The sequence below is a fragment of the Pseudophryne corroboree genome, chromosome 12 (genome assembly GCF_028390025.1).
Source record: "Pseudophryne corroboree isolate aPseCor3 chromosome 12, aPseCor3.hap2, whole genome shotgun sequence".
Taxonomy (NCBI): Eukaryota; Metazoa; Chordata; class Amphibia; order Anura; family Myobatrachidae; genus Pseudophryne; species Pseudophryne corroboree.
This window is the reverse complement of record NC_086455.1, coordinates 34,135,088-34,157,137: the sequence shown is the minus strand read 5'-3', so window position 1 is coordinate 34,157,137 and position 22,050 is coordinate 34,135,088.

Here is a 22,050-nt window from a genome sequence, read left to right as displayed (position 1 = left end):
TCTTTTTCTGTAATTTCCCCAATATTTCCAATAAGGCACATTAAGTGCCACTAGAAAAACTATCATGCCCACTTACTGTATAGTGATCTCTGTAAGGGGTATATTTACTAAGGTGTGAGTTTCATAGAAGTGGAGGTGTTGCCCTTAGCCACCAATCAGATTCTACTTTGTATTTATTTAGTATCTTCTAGCAGATAAGAGTAAGAGGGACATTTACTAAGCAGTGATAAGAGTGGAGAAGTGAGCGAGTGGAGAAGATGGCCATGGCAACCAATCAGCACTGAAGTAACATCTATAATTTGCATACTATAAAATGATACAGAGCTGCTGATTGGTTGATAGAGCAATTTCTCCACTGGCTCACTTCTCCACTCTTATCACTGCTTAGTAAATGTCCCCCTTAGAGTCTAATTGGTTGCTGTGGGCAACATCTCCACTTCTATGAAACTCACACCTTTGTAAATATACCCCTAAGAGTCTAATCCTTAGGACAACTAACACTAGCATGGTAGCCGTAGCATGGGCTACTCTGGTTGTTCATGAATCATTGATAAGATCATCAGAGAAGATCATCAGGGCTGACCTTCCCTCAGTCCAGAACCTGTACCTGTCCAGAGCTAAAAAGTGGGCAACGAAGAGAGTAAAGGACCAGCTACACCCGGCCACAGCATGTGTAACTTGCTGCCTTCAGGCAGGCGTTACAGGGCCATCCCCGTCAGGTCCACCAGAAACCTCAAAAGTTTCTTTCCCCAAGTGGTCCGCCTGCTGAACTCCTGAACATTGACTGACTAGGCGTACATGTAACTCACTTGTGTCCCTATGGTATACCTCTCTGTATGACTGTACTCAACCTAACCCTCCCACCCCCCCCCCCCACACACACCACACACACACACACACACACACACACACACACACACACCACCCCACCACCTTCTTATCTGTTACCTACTTGGCTGTTGTATAGCAAACCAAAGACAAATTTCTAGTATACGCAAGTATACCTGGCCAATAAAGCTGATTCTGATGAGGGTAGTAGCACTACATACAGTACAGCTGAAACGCTTTATTTTATGTGGTGGTTTACAGAGTGATACAAAAAAAGCTCTTTCTGTGCAGTAACACTAATTATGTATGGTACCACTGACATTCCATTAAACCTTTGAAATTTCAGCATAATAGAGAAACATAACAAAGTAACACTAATAGCACACAGACATTGCTTACACAGTAGAAGTCTCTGAGAGTTACAGCATGCGTTACATCTGCTGCTAGTCACAGACAAACATAAAGATAAATACATATTTTTTTTCTATCTTGGCCATGGTAAACAACCCTGATTTTCTCTCCCTTGAGACCGTCAAGAGCTGAAGTCAGTCCTAATAGTGACAGTTTTCCTATGAAAGTCAGTGAAAAGGACATCTATTTTTAAACACAAAGGGAACAATCAACAGCGGGAATTCAGTTTTGTTTCCTTGGGGTAACACTTTATAGTTGGTGTATACAGATTTCTATATATTAAAGGTTCTTTAATACAAAGTGATTTAACATTTGCGGTGTTATTTCATTGTACAAAACTTCCCAAAAAGATTAAGTGGCTAATAGTAAAATAATTTATTTATCAAACCATTCAAGTGGATTGCATTTAATTGTCAAATTATTATTATTATTATTATTATTATGATGATGTTTTCTGAATTTTTCACGCATGTACAGATACAAATGATCACTTAACTACTTGAACATCAGCTTTTTGGTGTGTGTGTGTGTGTGTGTGTGTGTGTGTGTGTGCCTCTCAATCACAGCCAGTTTCTCTGTTGCTTGATACCAGTGGGGATGAAATAGTATTGTCTGATAATGATCTTGTCATCAGTGAGAAGGATAATGATGATAACATTGTCAACATTGAGAAAGGTGACCACTGTTAAGGGGGGTACACATGGAGAGATCCATGCTTAAATTCAAAGCAATCTGACTAGCCCCACAGCGATAGCGATGCGCGGCTCCGCGCGTCGCTATCACCCATGCTAGATTGGCTCAATCTAGCACATCGCTCATTTCACCACTGTCTGAAGTGAGCACCCCCCCCCCCCCCGTTGTCAGCCTCACTCAGTACATTGCGTTGTGCTGAGCGGGGGGAGAGATGTGTGCTGAGTAGTCTGTGCTAGATCGCTCAGCACACATCTCCCCCTACATCTTCCCCGTGTGCACGGCCCTTTAGCCTCTAGCACATTAGTAGCTAGAGCCAAGTTCAGCTTCATATGTAGATATGGCATTTGAGGGGTGACCACACTCTCTCCAGATGTTCACTTTGGTATCATCAAAATAATGAGTAGTGCATACTGAACCTTCCATAATATTATGGGTTTGGATAGAGATAGTGGTGGTGTCATGAATTTGAGGGGGCATGTCAGCATCAGGTAGCAGGCAAAACCATGTCCAGGGGGAGAGAAAGGTTCTACACTGCACCTTCTCCACCTCCTATCCTTTATAAACGCCTTTTCACTGCCACATGAACCAGTGGCAGATATGAGACCTCTTCAGCAGGGGTGAATGGGTCATTCCTCCCCAGGGCTTTAACTATGTCTGTGTGAGCCATGCCATCACATAGGGTGCAACTCCCTGGGGCTGGCACCATTGCTGCACCATTGCACATACATGTGGCTTGCATGGTAGCTGGAATGGCACCCTGCAGCCAGTAGCGCTACTGCAGAGCTGCCTGGAGTATCCTTAGGAACCTTATAGTTCTCTATTTCAGAAAGCTAGTGACCTTGATGTCATGTCATAGGTTTAGGCATCAGGACTGGCAATGGGGCTCACTGCTGCACTGTACCTCTGCCCGGCAGATCGGGACAGCTGAGAGATATGCCAGGGTAATTTGTTGCCGACTATTTCAAGTTGCAATGGCACTACTAAAAATTTGAAGCCGCCTACAAATCTACAGGTCAATATTAAGCCAACCACTCCTGGTCAGCTATGAATATTAAACATATAAAAAGAGTTCATATATTCCTGTTTCACCTTTCATCCTTAAGCGGGATCAGGTGTTAAAAGTGGTAAGAAAGGATTGTGCCTGCACTGTGTCAGTAGACATGTCATAAAGCAGACGGGTCTTCACACTACTACGTAACCTCACTGATATTAGCAATTACAACAGAGAACATCGTTTGTGTTCCATTTAATTGAACACAGTAATTTTAGCTAACAAGAATAAGCCACTACAGTACTTATGCCATATTTGCAGGCTTTGGAACCTGATTTTGGACAACCCTAAGGGTAAATGTTACACTGGTAATTTCTGCTATATCTCTAATGCAATAATAAATTAAATGGTAATTATAAACGAGAACCCATAAGTAGTTTTAGTTATTTACAGACTGCCACAGAAAATATATGAAAGGAATGAGTATTTACAGAAATTATCTTGGTCAGAGCAAACTCATGCAAACAGAGGACCAAAATGAATTCAGCCTTCTGTATAATTCATCACTTATCTTGTAATACTAAACCACAAAATCACGATTTTATTAACATTTCTTTCCCAGAGTCTCATAGCAACCAATGTCATTAAACACTGTACATGGTTCTGAATATAATCCTCCACCACTGTGATTTAATGTTAGATGAAAATTAGAATTACATTTTACTGCCTTTCACTGACTTTTTAATTAGTTTTTTCACTTTTCAGGTGACCTAATCTAAGTTACAGATGGAGCCAAGCTAATCGTGGCTCCGTCTGTATCTGGGCGCGCCCACGCAGGTGCAACTACCGCCGTGTCTAGGGCACGCTCATGTCCGTGACACGCACCCGCCCCATTAACTAGAATGGAAGCAACTCGTGTGCGATCTGTACCTTACATTGCCTCTGCAATCATACACATGCTGAGCTACAGTATAACATAATGGTGCATATATGGTAGGATCCGAGTTTGCCAGAGGAGTGGGACGCCGGCTGATCTCTGAGGCTTTTTTAAAGTGGCAATCATTTACAGATGGAGCCACGCTAATCGTGGCTCTGTCTGTACTTGGGTGCGCATGGCGAGGCGGACCCCCGGGAATGAATGGGACATGCGTGCGTCATAGACACACATGCACCCTAATTCAAAGTGAATGGGAGCATCTATGTGCACTCGGCAGCGTGCAGAGGCACAGGCATAACTAGGCACGCCACTCGACCCCGCCTGCGCTGCAGCCACCCTCAATAAGCGTGGCTCCACTTGTACAAGGCAAAACCATGCCATGTAAACACTTTAATTAAAAAAGTGTGTCGGGTATAGGCTAAAATCTTAAGTCCCCAGTGACTTTGTAGACACCAGAAAACTGGTGTCAGGATCCCAACATACTTTTTACTAGAGATGAGCGCCTGAAATTTTTCGGGTTTTGTGTTTTGGTTTTGGGTTCGGTTCCGCGGCCGTGTTTTGGGTTCGAACGCGTTTTGGCAAAACCTCACCGAATTATTTTTGTCGGATTCGGGTGTGTTTTGGATTCGGGTGTTTTTTTCCAAAAACACTAAAAAACAGCTTAAATCATAGAATTTGGGGGTCATTTTGATCCCAAAGTATTATTAACCTCAAAAACCATAATTTACACTCATTTTCAGTCTATTCTGAATACCTCACACCTCACAATATTATTTTTAGTCCTAAAATTTGCACCGAGGTCGCTGTGTGAGTAAGATAAGCGACCCTAGTGGCCGACACAAACACCGGGCCCATCTAGGAGTGGCACTGCAGTGTCACGCAGGATGTCCCTTCCAAAAAACCCTCCCCAAACAGCACATGACGCAAAGAAAAAAAGAGGCGCAATGAGGTAGCTGTGTGAGTAAGATTAGCGACCCTAGTGGCCGACACAAACACCGGGCCCATCTAGGAGTGGCACTGCAGTGTCACGCAGGATGGCCCTTCCAAAAAACCCTCCCCAAACAGCACATGACGCAAAGAAAAAAAGAGGCGCAATGAGGTAGCTGACTGTGTGAGTAAGATTAGCGACCCTAGTGGCCGACACAAACACCGGGCACATCTAAGAGTGGCACTGCAGTGTCACGCAGGATGTCCCTTCCAAAAAACCCTCCCCAAACAGCACATGACGCAAAGAAAAAAAGAGGCGCAATGAGGTAGCTGTGTGAGTAAGATTAGCGACCCTAGTGGCCGACACAAACACCGGGCCCATCTAGGAGTGGCACTGCAGTGTCACGCAGGATGTCCCTTCCAAAAAACCCTCCCCAATCAGCACATGATGCAAAGAAAAAGAAAAGAAAAAAGAGGTGCAAGATGGAATTATCCTTGGGCCCTCCCACCCACCCTTATGTTGTATAAACAAAACAGGACATGCACACTTTAACCAACCCATCATTTCAGTGACAGGGTCTGCCACACGACTGTGACTGATATGACGGGTTGGTTTGGACCCCCCCCAAAAAAGAAGCAATTAATCTCTCCTTGCACAAACTGGCTCTACAGAGGTAAGATGTCCACCTCATCTTCACCCTCCGATATATCACCGTGTACATCCCCCTCCTCACAGATTATCAATTCGTCCCCACTGGAATCCACCATCTCAGCTCCCTGTGTACTTTGTGGAGGCAATTGCTGCTGGTCAATGTCTCCGCGGAGGAATTGATTATAATTCATTTTAATGAACATCATCTTCTCCACATTTTCTGGATGTAACCTCGTACGCCGATTGCTGACAAGGTGAGCGGCGGCACTAAACACTCTTTCGGAGTACACACTTGTGGGAGGGCAACTTAGGTAGAATAAAGCCAGTTTGTGCAAGGGCCTCCAAATTGCCTCTTTTTCCTGCCAGTATAAGTACGGACTGTGTGACGTGCCTACTTGGATGCGGTCACTCATATAATCCTCCACCATTCTATCAATGTTGAGAGAATCATATGCAGTGACAGTAGACGACATGTCCGTAATCGTTGTCAGGTCCTTCAGTCCGGACCAGATGTCAGCATCAGCAGTCGCTCCAGACTGCCCTGCATCACCGCCAGCGGGTGGGCTCGGAATTCTGAGCCTTTTCCTCGCACCCCCAGTTGCGGGAGAATGTGAAGGAGGAGATGTTGACAGGTCGCGTTCCGCTTGACTTGACAATTTTGTCACCAGCAGGTCTTTCAACCCCAGCAGACCTGTGTCTGCCGGAAAGAGAGATCCAAGGTAGGCTTTAAATCTAGGATCGAGCACGGTGGCCAAAATGTAGTGCTCTGATTTCAACAGATTGACCACCCGTGAATCCTTGTTAAGCGAATTAAGGGCTGCATCCACAAGTCCCACATGCCTAGCGGAATCGCTCCGTGTTAGCTCCTTCTTCAATGCCTCCAGCTTCTTCTGCAAAAGCCTGATGAGGGGAATGACCTGACTCAGGCTGGCAGTGTCTGAACTGACTTCACGTGTGGCAAGTTCAAAGGGCATCAGAACCTTGCACAACGTTGAAATCATTCTCCACTGCACTTGAGACAGGTGCATTCCATCTCCTATATCGTGCTCAATTGTATAGGCTTGAATGGCCTTTTGCTGCTCCTCCAACCTCTGAAGCATATAGAGGGTTGAATTCCACCTCGTTACCACTTCTTGCTTCAGATGATGGCAGGGCAGGTTCAGTAGTTTTTGGTGGTGCTCCAGTCTTCTGTACGTGGTGCCTGTACGCCGAAAGTGTCCCGCAATTCTTCTGGCCACCAACAGCATCTCTTGCACACCCCTGTCGTTTTTTAAAAAATTCTGCACCACCAAATTCAAGGTATGTGCAAAACATGGGACGTGCTGGAATTTGCCCATATTTAATGCACACACAATATTGCTGGCGTTGTCCGATGCCACAAATCCACAGGAGAGTCCAATTGGGGTAAGCCATTCCGCGATGATCTTCCTCAGTTGCCGTAAGAGGTTTTCAGCTGTGTGCGTATTCTGGAAAGCGGTGATACAAAGCGTAGCCTGCCTAGGAAAGAGTTGGCGTTTGCGAGATGCTGCTACTGGTGCCGCCGCTGCTGTTCTTGCGGCGGGAGTCCATACATCTACCCAGTGGGCTGTCACAGTCATATAGTCCTGACCCTGCCCTGCTCCACTTGTCCACATGTCCGTGGTTAAGTGGACATTGGGTACAACTGCATTTTTTAGGACACTGGTGAGTCTTTTTCTGACGTCCGTGTACATTCTCGGTATCGCCTGCCTAGAGAAGTGGAACCTAGATGGTATTTGGTAACGGGGGCACACTGCCTCAATAAATTGTCTAGTTCCCTGTGAACTAACGGCGGATACCGGACGCACGTCTAACACCAACATAGTTGTCAAGGACTCAGTTATCCGCTTTGCAGTAGGATGACTGCTGTGATATTTTATCTTCCTCGCAAAGGACTGTTGAACAGTCAATTGCTTACTGGAAGTAGTACAAGTGGGCTTACGACTTCCCCTCTGGGATGACCATCGACTCCCAGCGGCAACAACAGCAGCGCCAGCAGCAGTAGGCGTTACACGCAAGGATGCATCGGAGGAATCCCAGGCAGGAGAGGACTCGTCAGACTTGCCAGTGACATGGCCTGCAGGACTATTGGCATTCCTGGGGAAGGAGGAAATTGACACTGAGGGAGTTGGTGGGGTGGTTTGCGTGAGCTTGGTTACAAGAGGAAGGGATTTACTGGTCAGTGGACTGCTTCCGCTGTCACCCAAAGTTTTTGAACTTGTCACTGACTTATTATGAATGCGCTGCAGGTGACGTATAAGGGAGGATGTTCCGAGGTGGTTAACGTCCTTACCCCTACTTATTACAGCTTGACAAAGGGAACACACGGCTTGACACCTGTTGTCCGCATTTCTGGTGAAATACCTCCACACCGAAGAGCTGATTTTTTTGGTATTTTCACCTGGCATGTCAACGGCCATATTCCTCCCACGGACAACAGGTGTCTCCCCGGGTGCCTGACTTAAACAAACCACCTCACCATCAGAATCCTTCTGGTCAATTTCCTCCCCAGCGCCAGCAACACCCATATCCTCCTCATCCTGGTGTACTTCAACACTGACATCTTCAATCTGACTATCAGGAACTGGACTGCGGGTGCTCCTTCCAGCACTTGCAGGGGGCATGCAAATAGTGGAAGGCGCATGCTCTTCACGTCCAGTGTTGGGAAGGTCAGGCATCGCAAACGACACAATTGGACTCTCCTTGTGGATTTGGGATTTCAAAGAACGCACAGTTCTTTGCGGTGCTTTTGCCAGCTTGAGTCTTTTCAGTTTTCTAGCGAGAGGCTGAGTGCTTCCATCCTCATGTGAAGCTGAACCACTAGCCATGAACATAGGCCAGGGCCTCAGCCGTTCCTTGCCACTCCGTGTGGTAAATGGCATATTGGCAAGTTTACGCTTCTCCTCCGACAATTTTATTTTAGGTTTTGGAGTCCTTTTTTTTCTGATATTTGGTGTTTTGGATTTGACATGCTCTGTACTATGACATTGGGCATCGGCCTTGGCAGACGACGTTGCTGGCATTTCATCGTCTCGGCCATGACTAGTGGCAGCAGCTTCAGCACGAGGTGGAAGTGGATCTTGATCTTTCCCTAATTTTGGAACCTCAACTTTTTTGTTCTCCATATTTTATAGGCAGAACTAAAAGGCACCTCAGGTAAACAATGGAGATGGATGGATTGGATACTAGTATACAATTATGGACGGACTGCCACGGTTAGGTGGTATAAAAAAACCACGGTTAGGTGGTATATATTGTAATACAATTATGGATGGACGGACTGCCTGCCGAGTGCCGACACAGAGGTAGCCACAGCCGTGAACTACCGCACTGTACACTGGTTGATAAAGAGATAGTAGTATACTCGTAACAACTAGTATGACACTATGACGGTATAAAGAATGAAAAAAAAACCACGGTTAGGTGGTATATATTATAATAATACAATTATGGATGGACGGACTGCCTGCCGAGTTCCGACACAGAGGTAGCCACAGCCGTGAACTACCGCACTGTACACTGGTTGATAAAGAGATAGTAGTATACTCGTAACAACTAGTATGACTGACTATGACGGTATAAAGAATGAAAAAAAAACCACGGTTAGGTGGTATATATTGTAATACAATTATGGATGGACGGACTGCCTGCCGAGTTCCGACACAGAGGTAGCCACAGCCGTGAACTACCGCACTGTACACTGGTTGATAAAGAGATAGTAGTATACTCGTAACAACTAGTATGACTGACTATGACGGTATAAAGAATGAAAAAAAAACCACGGTTAGGTGGTATATATTGTAATACAATTATGGATGGACGGACTGCCTGCCGAGTTCCGACACAGAGGTAGCCACAGCCGTGAACTACCGCACTGTACACTGGTTGATAAAGAGATAGTAGTATACTCGTAACAACTAGTATGACTGACTATGACGGTATAAAGAATGAAAAAAAAACCACGGTTAGGTGGTATATATTATAATACAATTATGGATGGACGGACTGCCTGCCGACTGCCGACACAGAGGTAGCCACAGCCGTGAACTACCGCACTGTACACTGGTTGATAAAGAGATAGTAGTATACTCGTAACAACTAGTATGACACTATGACGGTATAAAGAATGAAAAAAAAACCACGGTTAGGTGGTATATATTATAATACAATTATGGATGGACGGACTGCCTGCCGACTGCCGACACAGAGGTAGCCACAGCCGTGAACTACCGCACTGTACACTGGTTGATAAAGAGATAGTAGTATACTCGTAACAACTAGTATGACACTATGACGGTATAAAGAATGAAAAAAAAACCACGGTTAGGTGGTATATATTATAATACAATTATGGATGGACGGACTGCCTGTCGAGTGCCGACACAGAGGTAGCCACAGCCGTGAACTACCGCACTGTACACTGGTTGATAAAGAGATAGTAGTATACTCGTAACAACTAGTATGACTGACTATGACGGTATAAAGAATGAAAAAAAAACCACGGTTAGGTGGTATATATTATAATACAATTATGGATGGACGGACTGCCTGCCGACTGCCGACACAGAGGTAGCCACAGCCGTGAACTACCGCACTGTACACTGGTTGATAAAGAGATAGTAGTATACTCGTAACAACTAGTATGACACTATGACGGTATAAAGAATGAAAAAAAAACCACGGTTAGGTGGTATATATTATAATACAATTATGGATGGACGGACTGCCTGCCGACTGCCGACACAGAGGTAGCCACAGCCGTGAACTACCGCACTGTACACTGGTTGATAAAGAGATAGTAGTATACTCGTAACAACTAGTATGACACTATGACGGTATAAAGAATGAAAAAAAAACCACGGTTAGGTGGTATATATTATAATAATACAATTATGGATGGACGGACTGCCTGCCGACTGCCGACACAGAGGTAGCCACAGCCGTGAACTACCGCACTGTACACTGGTTGATAAAGAGATAGTAGTATACTCGTAACAACTAGTATGACTATGACGACGGTATAAAGAAAGAAAAAAAAATACCACGGTTAGGTGGTATATAATTATACAATTATGGATGGACGGACTGCCTGCCGAGTGCCGACTGCCGACACAGAGGTAGCCACAGCCGTGAACTACCGCACTGTACTGTGTCTGCTGCTAATATAGACTGGTTGATAAAGAGATAGTATACAACAATATACTACTATACTGGTGGTCAGGCACTGGTCACCACTAGTCACACTGGCAGTGGCACTCCTGCAGCAAAAGTGTGCACTGTTTAATTTTAAATTAATATAATATTATGTACTCCTGGCTCCTGCTATAACAACCTGCAGTGCTCCCCAGTCTCCCCCACAATTATTATAAGCTTTTATACATTGATGTGCAGCACACTGGGCTGAGCTGAGTGCACACAGACTGAGTCACACTGTGTGACTGCTGTGTATCGTTTTTTTCAGGCAGAGAACGGATATAGCAGAGAACGGATATATTAAATAAAAGTTAACTTAACAACAACTGCACTGGTCACTGTGGTAAACTCTGTCTGCACAATCTCTCTCTCTCTCTCTCTCTTCTAATCTATTCTAATGGAGAGGACGCCAGCCACGTCCTCTCCCTATCAATCTCAATGCACGTGTGAAAATGGCGGCGACGCGCGGCTCCTTATATAGAATCCGAGTCTCGCGAGAATCCGACAGCGTCATGATGACGTTCGGGCGCGCTCGGGTTAACCGAGCAAGGCGGGAAGATCCGAGTCGCTCGGACCCGTGAAAAAAAAAGTGAAGTTCGTGCGGGTTCGGATTCAAAGAAACCGAACCCGCTCATCTCTACTTTTTACACATGTTAACTGTGTGGGCATTTTAACTGTAAACATGACACTTTAAGAGCCAGGGCTTGCACGGTCGTGGATGTGACGGTTCCCGTCTGCACATCTTCAGAGGGTGTAGCGGGAAGCGGGACTGGTGTGGGTCGGCCTGCGGATTGCGGCAGCAGGGTGGGTGTGGGGACCAGGTCTTGGACTGATGCTTCCCGGTCCCCGGCAGCTCCGGTATGGGAGTGCGTGCTCCCACGGGTCAACACAAGCTCTGGCAGGCATGTGAGCCCCCTGCGGGTTGGTGGGGGTAGCTCCCATGTCACTGCCAGTGCACATAGCTTAGATGGGAGCTCTGGAAGGCTGGGGATTTGCAGCTGGAGGCCATTTTGGGGGGCGGGCGGCAGAGCCGTGACAGGGCTACGGGTGCGGTTAGCCGCCATGAGAGTCCCATGGGGCTACCTGTAAGGGGGCTTTGCTTGGATACTGCTGGTGGCCCTGATGTCCGCAGTCAGCCTTCGGGGGTAGCCACTCGTTTGCAGCTGGTGTGGTGGATCCTGTTCCATTTATCCCCTCTGCTAGGTGTGATGGGCGGGGATGTAGGGCTGACAGGCGTGGCATATGGTCCCAGTATGGTGTTGCTGTAGCGGGGTCTGGCAACTGTTGTTGACTCTTTGGCTTTGTCTGCTGCTCTTTCCTCAATGTCTTTGGTGCTCGCTCCCTTGACGTTGCATGCTGCGCCAGGATCTAGAGGTCCCGCATAGGTTAGGTGCGGCGTTCAGCCTGTTTTTTGGGGATGCTGACTCAGGTGTTGCTCAGTTTTTGAAGGCTTTTAGTGATAAGGAGTTGGTCGTGGTTTTGGTGTTGAGGACTTTAAATCATGATAATTGGTTGGCTGGTTTTTATGTGTTTGCCGCTTGTTATGTGGAGGATCGGCCTGGCGAGCATATGAACATAATTAGGTACTTTCACATGATCCACGACATGCAGCGTAGGTACAAAGGTGTGGATTGGCATGCGTATGATGAGCAGTTCAGACGGAAGAAGGACTGCTTACCGGTGATAGATTTTGAGTTCAAGGATGAGGAGGTGTGGCTGGATGTTACTAGGGCCCAGGAGGTAGTGAAGGATGGTTCTCGGGCTGGCCTGAATACTTGGCAGTTGGCTCCTGGTGTTTTGCGTGCATTCGCAGAAGCTCCCTCGACGTGGCGGTTCGGGGTATCCAGATGCTTCCAGACGCTGGCTCCTGCTAAAGGCAAATGCCTTGCATTTAATAATTCCACCTGCCCCCTTGGCCAACGGTGTCATTTTCGACACCTCTGCTTGCGCTGTGGCGGGTCCCATCCTGCAGCCATTTGCTTTCGGACTAGTCGCCCAGTCACTAAGGCTGGGAATCCCGCGCCGGGAAAACTTGCGACCATTGCCTCCGTTAAGTAGAGCCCCCACCCTGGTCCATGTTGAGGCCATGCACAAATGGTTAGGGTCCAGGGGGACATTCATCTGGGGGCTCACATGAACCTGCTGTCCGCCATTTCTTTCCCTGATGTTTTGTGTGGCAAGGTTGATAAGGAGATTCAGCAAGGCGCATGGTGGGCCCTTTCTCGCAGCCCCCACTGGAGAATCTAGTTATTTCTCCAGTGCGTGTCGTTCCTAAAAAGGTGCCAGGGAAGTTTAGGCTCATTCAACATTTGTCTTACCCAATGGGCTCGTCGGTTAATGATGCCATACCTTCAGAGCACTGCTCAATGGTCGTCCAATCATTTTACAATGCTATCTATCTGGTGAGGAATTGGGGCCCTCATGGCTAAGATCAATATTGAATCGGCTTTCCGTCTGCTTCCACTGCACCGACTCATTTAGATATATGGGTTTTTGGATTGGTGAGGAATATTTCATAGACAAGTGCTTGCCTATGGGATGTTCCATTTCCTGTGCCTTTTTAGAGGAGTTCAGCTCTTCCTGCATTGGTGTGTAGAGTGTTCTTTGGGTGGCCATGGGATTGTCCACAACCTGGTTGATTTCCTTTGCATGAGACCGTCTGGTTCTAGTCACTGTCGTGACCTTTTGTCCAGCTTGCGCGCGATTTTCTGTCATTTCGGAGTGCCGATAGCAGATGATAAGATGGAGGGTCCTCTCTCTTGCTTATCATTCTTGGGGATTCAAATTGATACTGTGCGGGGCTGTTGCTGTCTGCCACAGGATAAGGTGGCCAAGCTGCACGAGGTCATTGCGCAGTGTGGTTCATTGCATAAAATAACGCTTCAGCAAGCCCAATCGCTTTAGGGTCTGCTGAACATTGCCTGCAGGGTCATCCCTATGGGTCAGCTGTTTTGTCGTAAATTGGAGCGGGCCACAGCAGGGGTCTCCAGATCCCATCATTTGATCAGGTTGTCTTCCAAGGTTAAACGAGACTTAGCTGTTTGTGCTTCCTTTCTCAAGGATTTTAATGGTGTTTGGATCTGGCTGGCCCCTCCTGTAGTTAATTTTTGTTTGCAGTTGTTTACCGATTCTGCTTGGGTGTCAGGATTTGGTTGTTACCTTGGCGGGACCTGGTGTGTGGCCTCCTGGCCACGCAGCTGATTCAATGGTGGTTTGACTAAGGACCTTTTGATCTTGGAGTTGTTCCCCATCATGGTGGCCATGAAAGTTTGGGGCATGCATATTTGCAATCGCAGCATCTTGTTCAGGTGTGATAATCTGGGCATGGTGCATGTGATTAATAATCAATGGGCTAAATCGCTGATGGTGTTGTGCATTTTAGCGCAGCTGGTACTGACCTGTTTGCCCTACAATGTGCTGTTTAGGGTGCAACATGTTCCGGGGGTTGATAACGAAGTGGCCGATGCTCTCTCAGTTTCAATGGTAGAGATTGCGGGCACTTGCCACAGATGATGATGTTGTTGGGGTGGTCGGCTTTTCTTATGTTTGGCAGGTTATCAAGCCAGCTTGGAGGGACTAGCAGAACATTCCATCCCCCCGAGTACCCTCTGGAATTTCCATCTGGCTTGGGCTGAATGGGAGGTGTTCGCCCGTGATCAGGGGCTTGCAGGTATGAGCGGGCATTGGACGATGCTTTCTTTTATTTGGCAGCTCTATGTTTCTGGAAGATCTAGGGCAGTCGTCTCTAGATACTGTACTTGGCGGGTATTTAATTTTTTGCAAAAATGAAGGGAGTTCCCGACTTTACAAAAAATTTTTACTTGTAAAGGCTATGAAAGGTTGAGCTTGGGTACTTCCGGTTGCCCCAGATTGTAGGTGCCCCATTAATGCGTACCTTCTCCTGTCTGTTCTCGGGGCAGTAGCTGAAGTTGCTTCGTCGGCTTTCGAGGCCCTGTTATTTCAGTTAACTTTTTCTATGGAATACAACAACGCTTTCTGTGTTTCGGAGTTGGTCACGCCCTCCAAACAGGAGGATGCGACGATGCTCTGTTCCGATGTGTGTGTAGGTGATAAGTCGTTGTGGTGTAGAGTGCGTCGCTCTAAGACCGATCAGATGTACAGGGGAAAATGGGTTCCCTTGGTACCCTCCATTTCCCTGGATGTCTGTCTGGTGGCACTGGCCGTCCGCTATGTTTTGGTCCAGCCTTCCTCAGAAGGTTCCTGGCTGTTGCATTATGATGGCTCGCGGTTTACTAAGTATCAGTTTAGCTGGATGCTGCGTCATTGCCTTGCTGGTTTGGGCCTCTCACCTCGGGACTTCGGGACTTATTCCTTTTAGATAGGGGCTGCCACGTCTGCCGCTTCTGCTGGGTTTTTGGTTGGAGCGGTTAAGGCTTTAGGCCATTGGAAATCGGCCAGTTATAAACGCTACATAAGGCCTGATCTGTTACATTGATTTTCTAAGTTTATTGTTCATGTTGCTTTGCTGATTGTTCACTTCATTTGTCTGTTTGTCTTTGAATGTCCTTCCTACTCGGGGATTAGCTACTCTCACTGCTGGCAGCAGGGGTCCAGAGGGTTTCACGATTTTTTTACTTGAACTGACGGACTTAGTTCGGCTTAATTACATCCTGATTCGGTTAATTGGCTCCAATCCTATGTCCCTCAGCAGGTTTTATGTTTCAACTCCGGTCGAGTTATTTGTGTGTTCCCTTCACCCCCCCCCTTTCCACACCCCTTCCCGTTTCTTCCACCTCCTCCCTTTCTTTGACCGATCCTCTTGTGTCTTGATGCTGTGTCAATTGGCTGGAAGCTTGTCTACTATTGGGGGTAATTCCGATTTGATCGCTCGCTAGCAGTTTTTAGCAGCCATGCACAAGCTATGCTGCCGCCCACTGGGAGTGTATTTTAGCTTAGCAGAAGTGTGAACGGTTCTATCGCACAGCTGCTACAAATTTATTTTGTGCAGTTTCTGAGTAGCTCCCAACCTGCTCAGCGCTTGCGATCACTTCATACCATTCTTTTACGGATTTTACGTCACAAACACGCCCTGCGTTCACCCACACCTGCATTTTTCCAGCCACGCCTGCGTTTTTCCAGCCATGTCTGTGTTTTTCCAAACACTCCCTGAAATCAGTCAGTTGCCACCTAGAAACGCCCACTTCATGTCAATCACTCTGCGACAGCCAGTGCGACTGAAATGCTTTGCTAGACCCTGTGTAAAACTACATTGGTCGTTGTATTCGTACGTCGTGCATGCGCATTGCGCCACATACGCATGCGCAGAACTGCCGGTTTTTGGCATGATCGCTGTATAGCGAACAAATGCAGCTAGCGATCAACTCGGAATGACCCCGATTGCACAGTATTGTGCACATACCAAATTTTCCTTTTAGCTGATCCTCCAGTATTACTTACTTGTTAAAGTTAACATTGCATCCCATGCTAACTTTTTCTCTTATTCTTTCCCCTTCCCTGTAGGGTATGTGGGTGATAGATGTAGAGTGTTATTGTTGGTCATTCCTATGTTTACTGGGTGGCTCGATTTGTGGCTTCGGATGGGGCTCCGTTTTATGCTGGCCGTGATGAGACAAGGTGGATAGGTGTGAGAGGTATGCATTGGTCGGATTTGATGTAGTTACTTTTGGATAATGTTTGCCTGCAGTTTTAGTGTTGCACCTAGGTGGTAACGATCTTGGGAAGGGGTCTACATTGAAGTTACGTTGTGTCTTTTTGGAGGATTTGATGCTTGTCAGGAAGGTATGGCCGTCCTGCACTTTGGTGTGGTCTTTTGTTGTGCCCAGGTTGTTTTTGGCGTGGAGTGGCTGATTGTCGGCCCATTGACGAGGCCAGGAAGAAGCTTAACTCAGCTGTGGCTAAATGGGTTCTGGCTAATGGTGGTGCCGTGGTACCGCATGAGCGGATCAGATTTCGTTATCATTATCTTTACCGGCCCAATGGGGTGCATTTGGATAAGGAAGGTTTACTTATTTTTGTGGAGGATCTCATTTTGGTGGTGTCTTCTGTGAGGTAGGCTTATGGTGGCTGAGCAAAGTTTCTGGGACCATGAACTTCGCTTGTGGCGGGAAAGAATGGCAGGTTACCTGTTTTATGTCATAGATGGATTGTTTTGTTGATTGATTCATAGTTGTTTGGTGTGCTCATCTTTGTTGACTGTGTATAATGGCTGGACCACCTAGACGGGGGCAGCAACATCACCCAGATGGGTGGGTAGTCATGGTAGATGGTTGAGAGTTTACCTTTTTGTTGTTAGTTTATTTGGTAAGTATGTTGCAGTTTTGTGGTTTGGGGAATGAGTTCTAGTCATTCTTTCTTTGCCACCATTATCTAATCATTTTCTTTACAGCTATTTAAAGTTTACAGTTGTCTAAATAAATCATCTAACATTTCTCTGTCAAATCTAAGTCTCGGTGTCGTTATTTTATGTAAGATAAAGTGTTTGGGTTATGATTCATGCACAAGGTCATTCATCAGCTGTTAGGATGTTTAGAGGAGCGTACTGACTAAATAGGAATGGAGAGGGTTAAACATCTGAGGCTAGGAATGGCATTGTGTGTATCAGGTAATAGGATTATCCAATAGGGATTCAGGGATAGAAGGGATAGTTTCATTCATTAGGACTAGCTGGAGGAGGAGTCAGCCTCTTTATTCTGGTCTTCCCACCCTCCCTCAACTTTTTTGTTTGTGTGGGTGGTTTTTGCATTAGCTGTTTTGTTGGGAAAGAACGGCAGGTTACCTGTTTTAGGTCATAGATGGATTGTTTTGTTGATTGATTCATAGTTGTTTGGTTTTCGTTGACTGTGTATAATGGCTGGACCACCTAGATGGGAATAGCGACATCACCCAGGCGGGTGGGTAGTCATGGTAGCAGGTTGAGTGGATACCTTTTTGTTGTTAGTTTGAGTGAGTTCTAGACATTCTTTCTTTGCCAGTATTATCTAATCATTTTCTTTACAGCTAGTTAAAGTTTACAGTTGTTTAAATAAATCAGGTGACATTTCTCTGCCAAATCTAAGTCTCTGTGTCATTTTATGTAAGATAAAGTGTTTGGGTTATGATTCATGCACAAGGTCATTCATCAGCCGTTAGGATGTTTAATGATTTACTTAGAATGGGCTATTATCCTGTTGCAGTTGCCATAACCATTACCACTTTCTACCATAAACATTAACACTGCCTTCAGTAAGATCCTACTCTTCTGTCGCCCACAACTTCTGTCTCCTCCATAAACAAATATACAACTGATGTTTGAAAGGTTGCAACTCACAGATATGGGATAGTGCATTATTTCCTCAATAAAAAAAAAATGAGCATGTCTAATTTTTTGTAATTTGTTTGATTTTGTTGTCTTTATCCAATGAGGTAGTTTTAAGACAAATTTCAGCAGAAATATAGTATGGTTACTTCCACAAAATGTGGAGAAGATGATGTCCATCAAAATGAAATATAAATTCCTCCAGGAAGACCTTTACCAGCAATTGCCTCCAGAAAGTACACAGGGACCTGGGATGGTGGATTCCAGTGGCGACAGATTAATACTCTGTGAGGATGAGGATGTACACACTGAAAGGTGTGAGGAATCAGAGGATGAGGATGAAGACGACATCTTGCCTCTGTAGAGCCAGTTTGTGCAAGAAGAGATGAATTGCTTCTTTTTTGGTGGGGGAATGAATTGCTTCTTTTTTGGTGGGGGTCCAAACAAACTAATCATTTCAGCCACAGTCATGTGGCAGACCCTGTCGCTGAAATGATTGGTTTGTTAAAGTGTGCATGTCCTGTTTATACAACATAAGGGTAGTTGGGAGGGCCCAAGGACAATTCCATCTTGCACCTCTTTTTTTCTTTGAAGTATGTGCTCTTTGGGGCCTAGTTTTTAAAACTTCCATCCTATCTGCCACTGCAGTGCCACTCCTAGATGGGCCAGGTGTTTGTGCAGCACACTTGTGTCGCTTAGCTTAGTCATTCAGTGACCTCGGTGCACCTCTTTTTTTCTTTGCATTATGTGCTGTTTGGGGCCTAGTTTTTAAAACTATCATCCTGTCTGCCACTGCAATGCCCCTCCTAGATGGGTCCGGTGTTTGTGACACCCACTTGTGTCGCTTAGCTTAGTCATCCAGCGACCTCAGTGCAACCTTTTGGTCTAAAAACAATATGTTGTGGTGTTCAGCGTAGACTGGAATGAGTGGAAATGAATGTTATTAAGGTTAATAATACCGTAGGATCAACATTACCCTCATATTCTGTGATCATAGCGTTTTTTTTTTTTTTTTTTCAAAAATTATACAGATCCAAAAATCATCCAGATCCAGAGCCAAATCCAAAAACCGAAAGGGTAGTGTTGGTAAAACCAATCCAGATCCAAAACCTAAACAAAAAACAGGAAAGATCTCTAAAATATATATATATATATTGTATATATATATATATACATACACACACACACACACACACACACACACACATATATAAATATAGAACAGAGCAAAAACGTGGCACTCACGGCAAATTGAAGAACTCACACAGTCAACAGAAGTTGATGTAATGTTTCAGTGGACACCCCACTGTCGTTAGACTTTTATTACCAATGCAGTAAAAACATACCTTTATAGAACTACCCACGTGTGCTCTCCCAAACAGTCCGGACGTCAAGCATCCGGTCATAAACACGGAAGTGATGTAATAGTGCCGTCAGCGCACTTGGACAGAAAGAAACCCATCACCATGGAAAACAAATAGTTATAGTAGAGTTACAACATAAACCATGTCATTTGAAAATATTACAACAGTATCACATAGATCTACATGCAGCAACATTAAACAGAAACTAATAATGGCACTGCAATATGCAAAGTTATATAGTGGAGAGCAAATTAATTCTGCACAGCCTTTTAACAACACGACCCGCATTGCAAATGAACCTATTGGTATCACATCAAACACGATCTTTAAGTGCACAGCAAAACATTATTGCAGAAAATCCTTTTCAAGATATTAAAAGAAGCATGCATATGAAAATTGTTAATTTAAACCTTTCGGGTGAATTACCTCCAATTTCGCTATCCACCTTGCTTCAACTTGTAATAGTTTTAGAGCACGATCTCCTCCCCTGATGTTATTAGGGACGTGATCAATCATCCTATATCGAATACTGCTGATGGGATGTTTAAAAGCCATGAAGTGCCTGGCTGCAGGCTGATCACTCTTACCCGTTTCTAATGCGATTCTTATCGCAGACCTGTGACATGTCATTCTTTCTTTAAACTTATGTTCAGATTTACCAATATAACTTAGCCCACATGGGCACAATGGGGGTCATTCCGAGTTGTTCGCTCGTTTTTTTTTGTCGCAACGGAGCGAATAGTCGCTAATGCGCATGTGCAATGTCGGCAGTGCGACTGCGCCAAGTAAATTTGCTATGCAGTTAGGTATTTTACTCACGGCATTACGAGGTTTTTTCTTCATTCTGGTGATCGTAATGTGATTGACAGAAAGTGGGTGTTTCTGGGCGGAAACTGGCCGTTTTATGGGAGTGTGTGAAAAAACTCTACCGTTTCTGGGAAAAACGCGGGAGTGGCTGGAGAAATGGAGGAGTGTCTGGGCGAACGCTGGGTGTGTTTGTGATGTCATACCAGGAACGACAAGCACTGAACTGATCGTAGATGCCGAGTAAGTCTGGAGCTACTCAGAAACTGCTAAGAAGTGTCTATTCGCAATTCTGCTAATCTTTCGTTCGCAATTTTGCTAAGCTAAGATTCACTACCAGTAGGCGGCGGCTTAGTGTGTGCAAAGCTGCTAAAAGCAGCTTGCGAGCGAACAACTCGGAATGACCACCAATATTTGGTAAATAATGAACGCTGAATTACAGGTTAAGCGATGCTTAATCATACTTTTTCTACCGGTCTGTGGATGGTTGAAAGAATCTCCTACCAATAAATATTGGCAGGTAACACACGTACATCTAAAGCATCCCAATTTAGAATTGGGTTGCCACAGAAAATGGGCAGCAGTTGTTTCTGATTTCATCAGCATTCTAGAAACATCTGTTATTACCAAAAAATCCCTCAGGTTTTTTCCTCTAGAAAAACAAGGCATTAATTTAGAACCAGACATATGTAATTGTGCATCAGTCTCCAGTAAGGGCCAATGTTTTTTGGCAATTTTGGTAACAGTGTCGGATTTGATATTAAATTTGTTAACCCAGTGGAATCTATTTTGTTGTTCTCTACTCTTGCTTTTTTTCTGTAATAAAGATATTCTATCCATAGACATCACTTTATTCTTGGCTGACTGAAGTAGAGCTTTGGAATACCCCCTCATCAATAATTTAACAATCAGTGCATCAATCTGACGCAACGCCCCCCCCAGTATCGCTGTTAACTCTTCGAATCCTAATCATCTGTGAAAATGGCAAACCTCTCTTAAGGGAAGAGGGATGACAGCTATTGGCATGTAGATATTGATTACGATCTATATATATATATATATATATATATACATACAGTATATATATATATATATATATATATATATAGATATATATAGATATATATATGTGCCAGTAGAGGAATGGGCGCACTTGGGTTGTTTTTCCACCCAATATTCAATGGGGAAAAACAGCAGTCTCCCTAAGATATTTACTCCTAATTCGTGAGCATAAAACCACATTTAACATGTTCCATGTAAAAATTTATTACAACATAAAAGCAATGATACAAAACGGTATAGTATCTCTTCTTGCAGATAACACCATATAGTACAGAGGACCAGTTGAAATAACTTTGATAGATTCCTCCTTCTCCTAAACATCAAATCTCTGAATTGTTTTGTATCATTGCTTTTATGTTGTAATACATTTTTACATGGAACATGTTAAATGTGGTTTTATGCTCACGAATTAGGAGTAAATATCTTAGGGAGACTGCTGTTTTTCCCCATTGAATATTGGGTGGAAAAACAACCCAAGTGCGCCCATTCCTCTACTGGCACATATTTGTATCTTTTTAGTCCCTCCTAACAAGGGACTTAGTGGAATTTGGCAGCCCAAACCCAATCCTTTCTCACTTTCTGTTTAATAGCGCAAAAGGGAGAGTATCTGTTTTGTGTATATATATATATATATATATATATATAAACACACACACCAAAAAGGGTGCTCCTTACTGGTAGGAAATTCCACACCACCACATAATTTAGTACTTTAGAACAGCAGAAAAGTTGCTATTTATAAATATATCTATATAAATAAAACAACAAAAGAAGGAAGAGACAAGCGCTCGTGGGCTCATATTATGTCAATAAACATATACAGAGCCGGTAATTGTATTCAAAATTTATTAATACTAAAAATAACATCAAGGTTGTTATATCTTAAAATATAAA